Source organism: Rhinolophus sinicus, chromosome 17, assembly GCF_057876585.1.
Source record: "Rhinolophus sinicus isolate RSI-liver-muscle chromosome 17, RSI-T2T, whole genome shotgun sequence".
Lineage (NCBI taxonomy): Eukaryota > Metazoa > Chordata > Mammalia > Chiroptera > Rhinolophidae > Rhinolophus > Rhinolophus sinicus.
In genome coordinates, this window is record NC_142517.1 from 23,472,333 (window position 1) to 23,481,440 (window position 9,108).

The following is a 9,108-nucleotide window of genomic DNA, read 5'->3' on the forward strand; positions in this document are numbered from 1 at the left end:
TCTAGACTAAGAACTAAACTAGCTCTTTCAGGCCCTCAAAGTCACAAGGCTTCAACTCTAGAATGTCCAGTTTCATTCACTGTCAGCACACATACATTGTGGTTAATCCTTTCCAACTGAAGGTTGTTGCTGCTTCTGCTTTTTCTGCAAATTTCTGTAGACTCATCAGCATGGGCCTGAATGACATGTATTTCTCCACATTGGTATCTCTCATTCGTACTCCTGATATGCATCAGGAGGCAAAGAATTCACAAAATGCAAAGTGATGAATGGCCAAGTGAACTCCACCTGGGACTTTGACTACCCATCTCCTGGTATTGGAGATGTAGACTCAAAACAGGATGCTTTTGAAAGAACATGCTTTAATTGAGAGAGTTTAGGAATATCTAAATAAGTCACAGTGGTGAAGTCAATATGGAGTTCAATTTACTCCTTAAAAATAGTACACTGGAGGACTAAGATTTCTCTTAAAGGAGAACTTCGCCCATTTCTTAGCCACCCATCACATACAAGGCATGATCAAAATATATGGTGAATGTTTAAATTTTAAAAAAATTATTAAGTAAAAGACACAGTGCCATTAATCTCCCTCAAAGTACTCCCCCTTGCTTCAAACACACTTATTCCCTCATTCTTGCCACTTTCTGAAGCAGTTCTGGAAGTCCTCTTTCATGAGTGTCTTTAGTTGTGTTGTCATGGCTGCCGCAATGTCCTGAATCATTTTGACTTTGGGGAAGGGCCAGAAGTCACACGGTGTCAGGTCTGGTGAATAAGGTGGATGAGGACACACCATAATGTTTTCATTTAACAGAAATTGCTGTACCAGAATTAATGTGTGACATGGAGCCTTTCCATTGTGATCACAAAATACGGTAACTACTGCTGCCGAGAGCCATCCAACGAAAAGGCAAGGATGTTCAATACGGGAAGCGGCACATCAAACCTTAGTAACAGTGTGTGACAAGTTTCAACTTGTTCCGTGCAGTCAGTCAGCTGTGAGCTACGGTTGAAAGGTATGTTTTAAAGTGTGCCATAAATCATCTTCCATCATGACAATGCTGTGTGTCACACATTGTTTCTAGTGTATGGCAATTTCTATCAAATAAAAACATTACAGTGTGTCCTCATCCACCTTATTCAAAAGGTCTGACACTGGGTGACTTCTGGCTCTTCCCCAAAGTCAAAATGATTCAGGACATCGAGGCAGCTATGACAGCACAACTAAAGATATTCATGAAAGAGGACTTCCATAACTGCTTCAGAAAGTGCAAGAACAATGGGATAAATGTGTTCAAAGTGAGGGGCAGTATTTTGAGAGGGATTAATGGCAATGTGTCTTTTACTGTAATATTTTTTTTAATTTAAACATTCACCGTATTGTTAGATAATACCTTGTAATTGAGAAACATACAGTGTTCCTGGAATGAGGTCAACCCTAGAAGAATATGGTAGAGCCTGCAGAATTATTCAAATGAATTCCATTTAACCCTTTATTCCTTCAGAAAGTTTGTGCTCGTTCAAGATTGGCTACATAATTTGGGGGGTTCGGTAAAAAAATGAAAATGTGAGGCCTTTTGTTCAAAAAGTTTTAAGAAATTGAACATGGTGACAGCATTAAAGTAAGAATGAGCCCTTCTGTGCAGTCGCACAAGTCCCATGTTTAGGAGGCCAACTGTATATTCACTACCTAACAGGTATTGTGCTAAATAGTACAGACGACAAAAATATGAATAAAAAATAATTCTTGCCTTCAAGGAACTCACAGTCTAGTAGGAGAGATAAGGCATGTCCAAAATCCTTAAGTCAAGGATGGCTAATTCCATGAAAATGTTCAATTCTCGGGTAAGACGAAGGAATGGAGGAGCACATCTGCTTTGCTGCCAGGGGAGGGTTTTCTATCTAGCTGCAATTCCCTTTCTCACATTATACAATGGACACACTTGTCTTTTTCAGAAAGTTCTTCAGTGCATATGAACTGCTGTTCCTTCTGACTGAACTGATTTCACTTAATCTTTGCTTGGCTAATTCTGCTCAGACTTTAGATCTCACAGTATTAAACTGAAAGACCCCAAATTTAAATTAGGTCTCTCTGTTTTTCTCTCATCGTTCTCTGAATCTTTTTTTCTAAGTGGTTATCATAATTTTTTTAGTTCCATATTTAATTTGATGATTTTGTTTTTATTTACTGTAAACTGTGTAAGTGCAGGGACCATTTATCAGTTGTTCACTGGCATCTCCCCACTTCCTAGGTTGGGGCCAAGGATGCAGTGATGTTTAATAGGTTTTTGTTAAGTAAATACATAATGAATATAAATCCTGATGGAGGTGGATGTAGGAATAAGAAGCTGAGAAAGAGAAAATGTAAATAAAAATTTCTAACAAACCTACAAGTTATAATTGGAAAATGGTAAAGAAGTAAAAGCCCACTTTGGCTGGAGAGTAGGTTTGATTTATGGTAGGAAATAGAAAGAATTAAAGTGCTTGAGGAGATGGATGGGGTCATACTGTGGAAATGCTTGAGACCCTAGAAAAAAATAGAGTGGTATTTTAAACAAAAGTACTTCGAAGCATGTTATGGACTTATGGGAGTGGGTTTTTTGGAAGAGGTGATTGTCTCAAGAGCAGATTTAAAGAAAGTTAAGGCATGAATTTGAATGAAGGAAGAGAATTTGGAGAGGATATATGGAAACAAACATGAAGGCAAGAAAAACACTTGACATTTTGTTAATAGAGTGATTGAATTTCGTTACCTAACTTGTCAATTTTGAGAAACACTTTTTAAACAACCACTCTCCTTGTTTCTAATCCCTTGTTGAATTAGTAGAGAAACTATTAACTCCTCCAGTACATTTGCTTAAAATAGGGAACTTAATTTGAGAAACATGTTTAAGTTCAGTCTGCACTAACCACATGCGAAGTTTCATTTTCAATCATTTTAACTTACAGAACTGCAAAGAAAGACTGAATCTTCAATATTATTGCTTTTCTAAAAGAGATTTTTAAACGGATAATGAAAAAATTTCTGTGCACTAGAATTCATATTACTCAGAAGCATCTGAAATTTTCTGAAATGGAAGTATTTATATAGAAAAAAAAAAATCCTACCCCCCAAAAAAAAAATTCAGGACCTAATAAAAATTTACAAAAAATAAAGTGTATCCATCCTTGGAAAAGACTTTTATATAAATTAGATGTATGACACAGAAACCAAATATACTACTTGTAAAATACACACAAAAATGTTGTGTATCTAGTCAGCATTTATCAAACATTTTTATTAAAGTGCTTTCAAGTGTTGACGTAAGGCAAAAGTGCAATCACTATCTCTACTAAAAGGAAACAAAATACTAGATTAATGTAGAAGGGAAATTAAATGTCTGCACTCTCCACGACAGGCTGGTCATTTCACATCTTGACATATTGCTGCTGAACAAGGCATGTTAAGTTGGATGATAGTAAAAAAGATTGTTGAAATTTAATGATTACAACACATGCTTTAAAACTCAAGCTTTCTATTACTGGGTGTATGACTCAGATGTCATTCCTAATAGGGTTATTTTTTTTTGTTGCTATTCAGTTTTTAAACTCCTACTAGTTAATCTATGAAGATGAATCATAGCCTGCTTCAGATCCTTTGTCCATTTTGAGACTTTCCTTCAAGCTACCCAAATTATTAATCAAGCTAATGTATGTTACTAATTATTCACTCATGATTTCAACATGCATTGTCTAAAATGTGCCAAGAACTGTGACAAGTGCTGATGGTAAGAAGAATAATAAGATAATATACCCCCAAAATAATTTTCAGGGTGCTGTCTTCTACTTTGATAATTATTGAACATATGTACAGAATAATCTTGAACATATGTAAAGTAATAGTGATACAAAAATATTTTGTTTCTTGCACTAAGCAACTCATAGTTTGTATTCCTGAGGTTTGAATAAAGCAAAATATGTACCACAGATAATGTAAACAATATTCCTAGATACCTTTTCATAGCTCTGGAGGGGAAAGATTGGCTTTGTTGCAAGCTAGTGAAGAGAGAGATGAAGAATAAATATCCCTCTGTGAAAAAATTTTCTAGCTCTATCATAGTAATTACATCGCATTTACTTTTTTTGCATTTAATTTGTGTTATTTATATCAGAAAATATTTTCAAAATGTTTCTAAATTCTTCCTCATTTTCTGATAAATGCACTGAGGCATAGAAGGTTTACCATCTGTTTGACCTTAGAAGAAATATTCATGGCTAGCTAAAGGAGAAAATCCTTCAAAAGGGATATCATTGTGTGGGATGAGCAAGCACTCACAAATGTTAGCTTGCAACAGTATCAGTGACGGCCTCATCAAGCTGCAGACAGGTAAGACGATTTAGTTTCCGACTGCCTAGTCCACACTTTGACTACAGTTTTCCACATCTGAAGAAGCAGATAGGATTTTTTGAGTAGTGATGTTAATAGCTTCCCTGACCTGGAAAAAATCTGTGGAAGAGAAATAAAACTAAGTGGCACAAAGCAACATCTATAAATATAAATATAAACGAAACAGCTCTCTTTGTTTTCTATTGGTTTACAAGCATATGCAAATGTATTTCATTTTGTCAGGTCGCGTTAGAAGTTGAAGAAGCTCAGCCTCACTTTGTGTTTATATTGATGTGATAAATAGGGAGAGGAGACAAAACTGCTTTGTAAACCAAAAAGTTGCCAATATCAAATATGCCGGTGTGGTACAGGCCTAGCCCTCTGTGGTCTAAAGCATTTATGTGCTGCTTAAATTTGCTGTGACTTTAAGGACTTGGTTTTGGGGGTTCTCTGTTTGTTTGTGTGTTTGTTTGTTTGTTTCCGTTAGGTTTTTGCTTCTGTGTTTGTTTTGCTTTTGTTTTTTAATCTACGAAGTGAGTCATAGCTTCCTACAAAAGAGATTAATTTGTCAATGTTTAAAAAGAATCCTAAAGTTAAGCACTGGGCAGAAAGTCTTAAGGGTGTGGTAAACAGAGACTGGATTAAGGGGAAAGTCATAAAGGCGGAAAGACATGCTTTGCATGTCATTTTGTAAGATTATTGCCAGCCCTCCCTGTGCAGGCTTCCCTGGGACATTATAAGGTTACTGCAAATGCCCTGAAGAAAGCAATGGTGTCAAACACACAGGAAACAAGAGCTGAATCTGTGGGGGGCTCGAGGGTTGGATTATTGTCAAGAAAGTTGAATGCTGTCAATGATTCAGCTATACCTATCTACAAAACAGATTCTCAAAATGTAGCAAGTATTCCCGGATGATACATGAAAACATAGATTGCTGGGCCCCACCTGCAGGGTTTCAGATTCAGTAGGTCTGAGGCGAGGCCCACGAAATTCTGTGAAGTGTTCAAGTGATGCCAGTGTTTCTGATGAGACACCTGAAAGGGATTTGAATGAAATCAGGGACCATGGAAAGAAAATGAATGTGAGAAGCTGGTAGAGCTTGCAGTACAGAGAAATATGCCCTGCCTGAAGCATTCTGGTTGGAAAGAAAGTAATAGCAAATAACAACAAATTTAGTTCTAGCTATATTAAAGGATGAGCTTGATCCATCCTGTTAGCTTCTTGATCTCAAAGATCTTTTAGGGTCCTTCTATATACTACGTATTGAGAGTCTAAATACTTCAAGTACAAAATTGATTATGACTTTATTAAATTTGGTCTCTGTATTTTGCTAGTAGAAAACTGAAGTTCATAAAGAAAAATAGAACATGATAATGGGAAGTCCACAGTAAAACATCTCAGGCAGCTGGACTTTTTAAAAATAATCACACGCACTTAGGAATCTAGGGGTAGGCTGCACACTGCTAATGGAAGCTCAGGAACAGTTAATAAAAGTCCTGAGTAGCATGTTGTAATATGTATCCAAGACTTGGGACACAAGGAAACAGGAACCAAGATTTGTGGGGTGTCTTTTGTGTGCTATAACCTCTTTTAGGTATCCTCAGAATGTTTTCCTCATTTATCCTTGCAACCATTCTATAAGGTGATATTGAAACATTTTACATATGAGGAATCTGACTCTCAGAAAGATTAGGAAACTTGCCCGTTGTTACATATTTAGTAAGTGTGCAATCTGGAAACTAAGATCTGTCTACTTTGATGACCATTTTATTTTTCAAAGTATTACTGGCTTTTCCCTCACTTGGAGAATTGACATGGAGAGGTCTTTCTCTATATCAAAGTCCTCCCTTGTTCTGTTTCCTATTTGAATATAAAATTACCAAATTCCCCTTTTTCTTACAGTCAAATGCTACAGCCACTACCATCCCAGAAGACAGACTACATGTTTAGTCATGTCATCAAAATGCCTTAAGGAAAATGGAGTAAAATGAAAAGAGCAGAAGTTTTGGGGGCCAACTATCCTAGATCTACGTCCTAGTTTCATTACTTGCTGTCATTCTGCTTTTCTGGGTAACACACCAGGGTGAGGTAAATCACATCTAATTTATGTGAGAATAATCAGACCCGTGTGACACAACTTAGAATTACGTGTCAGAAGCATAATTTCTGCCATATTGCAAATGTTACAGAAGTATTTTCTTCTACTTTTCTCTGAGTAATATTATAAGCCCAAAACTTCAGAAAATGTTTTTACTACTTGTTAACAACTCTCACTTGTTTTTCTCAGCAGTCCCTTATCTTAAGTCTTTTACTTTTGTTTCCTGTTCCACTGGTCTTTTCCGCTTTGCAGAAAGCTTCTAATCTTTTACCGAGTGAAAAACGTCTTTTGTCTCATTACCACCCTAGAAAACATATACTAGCCAAGATCCTAAAATTCTCTGGAGTAAAGATTCTGTATGAATGAAAGTTTAAGCAGTCTGGAATTGCACATGCATAATTATATTCCATAATTTAGTTTCTTATCTACATATTTCTTTGAAATTAGTTTTCATGTTTTCTGATTATAAAAATGTATACGCTGATTGCAAAAAAATACTAAAAACATCGCCATTTACTTTAAAAAGAAAAAGTCCTCCAAAATCCTTCAACCCAGGGGGAAAAACCTACACTGTTAATATTCTCAAATATTTTCTTATAGGTTTGCAGTGACTGTGTGTGTGTGTGTGTGTGTGTGGTTATAATTGCATTCTTACAACTAATTTCACTTGAAATTGTATCATCTTCTTTTCACCTTGTCATTATAAGATGATTTAATAACATAGTTTTTAATGGTTGCATAATGTTCCAGTTATCTTTGCCCTTTTTGTTTGTTTATAATCCCCCTACAGAAGGAGCCAGAATGTGAATATCTATTTAAATTACCACTGCTTGAAAAATAGAACTAACGAGAAAAGATATAGTAGAATGCATGCTCAGTCTCATAATTGCTCACTTAATAATGTGGAAGAAGCGTAGAGTGTACAGGTGTGGATATGACAACAAAGGAATTAATGAAAATATCAAAGATTCAGTATCACTCAGTGACTCAGGAAGGGTTTTATAAGTCCATGTTACACATTGTTATTATGAAAATGTTCACTGACATACCATTTCTGTTATTGTTTGGAAGGCAATCATTTTCTATAAATATCTGTTGAGATAACTGGAAATAAAAATGACTTTTGTATCTTTATACTTCAATGATATAAAAAGTATTTTTCAAGAAGGGAGATACAGCTTCCTAACCTTATACAAAACACATATGGTACATGGATAGGAGCTTATATACTCCCTGAAAGAAGAAAATTTCATATTTTAGATTGTAATTATTTTATTGTTTCACATTCAGAATGCTCTAGCTATGCTTCATTCACCTGCTATATGAATCCAGGCAGTTTTTTCATTCTGTGACTCAGTTTTCTGACTGCAAAATGACGGGAGTTGAACTAGATGATTTCTTAGGCCCATAACTGCCCTAAAATCATGAATTTATGTGTTCTAAAAGGTTAATTAATACAGTGTCTGAAATCAAAGCTTAATAAAATCATATCTGGTGCCTTGTTTTGGAGAATGGAGAAGAATATGCTTAAAAATTTTATTAGGCTTTTTTTCAGACAAACTGTTGAATATCAGTTATATTAAAAGTTTAGAAATTTAAGAATTACATAATGTATCATGGTTAACTACAGACACTGATTACATAGAACTATATTGTGGGTATTTCCATAATTCGTTATAATAATTATTAATAAATATTTATTCAATTTTAACAAAAAAGTCTATAAAGAGTATAACTCCACTGGCCAGGGACAAAAGAAGTCTAATTAATCAGCTCCAATCTAGTACACAGCCATAAAAACACATGTAGGCACCAAACATACATTTAAAAAACAAAACTGCTTAGGTTGTCCTTAAAAAATTCCTATTATCAGACTACTATTAGATTTTATTTTTTTAGTAATTTTTTACTTTCCAATTACAGTTGACATATAGTGTTATATTAGTTTCAGGTGTACAACATAGTGACTAGCCTTTTATATAACTTACAAAATGATCACCACAATGAATCTAGTTATCATTTGACATCATATATAGTTATTTCAATATTCTTGACTGTATTCCTTATGCTATACTTTACATCCCTATGACTATTTTGTAACTACCAATTTGTACTTCTTAAAGCCTTTCCCTTTTTCATTCATTCCCCCACCCCACTTCCATCTGGCAACCATCAAAATATTCTCTGCAGCTATGAGTTTGTCTCTGCTTTGTTTGTTCATTTATTTTGTTCTTTAGATTCCACATATAAGTGAAATCATATGGCATTTGTCTTTCTCTGTCTGAGTTACTCCACTCCACACAATGTCCTCCATGTTGTTGCAGATGGCAACGTTTCATTCTTTTTTATGGGTGAGTAATATTCCATTGTATATCTGTACCTCCTTTTCTTATCCATTCATCCATTGATGGATACCAAGGCCGTCTGCATATCTTGGCTATTGTAAATAAAGTTGCACTGAGCATATGGATGCATACGTCCCCTCAAAGCAATGTTTTGGGTTTCTTCAGATAAATACCCAAAAGTGGGATTACTGGGGCCTTATTTGTCTCTTGTTATAGCCTTTGTTTTAAAGTCTGTTTTGTCTGGTATAAGTATTGCTACCCCAGCTTTCTTTTCTAGTTTCCATTTTCATGAAATATATTTT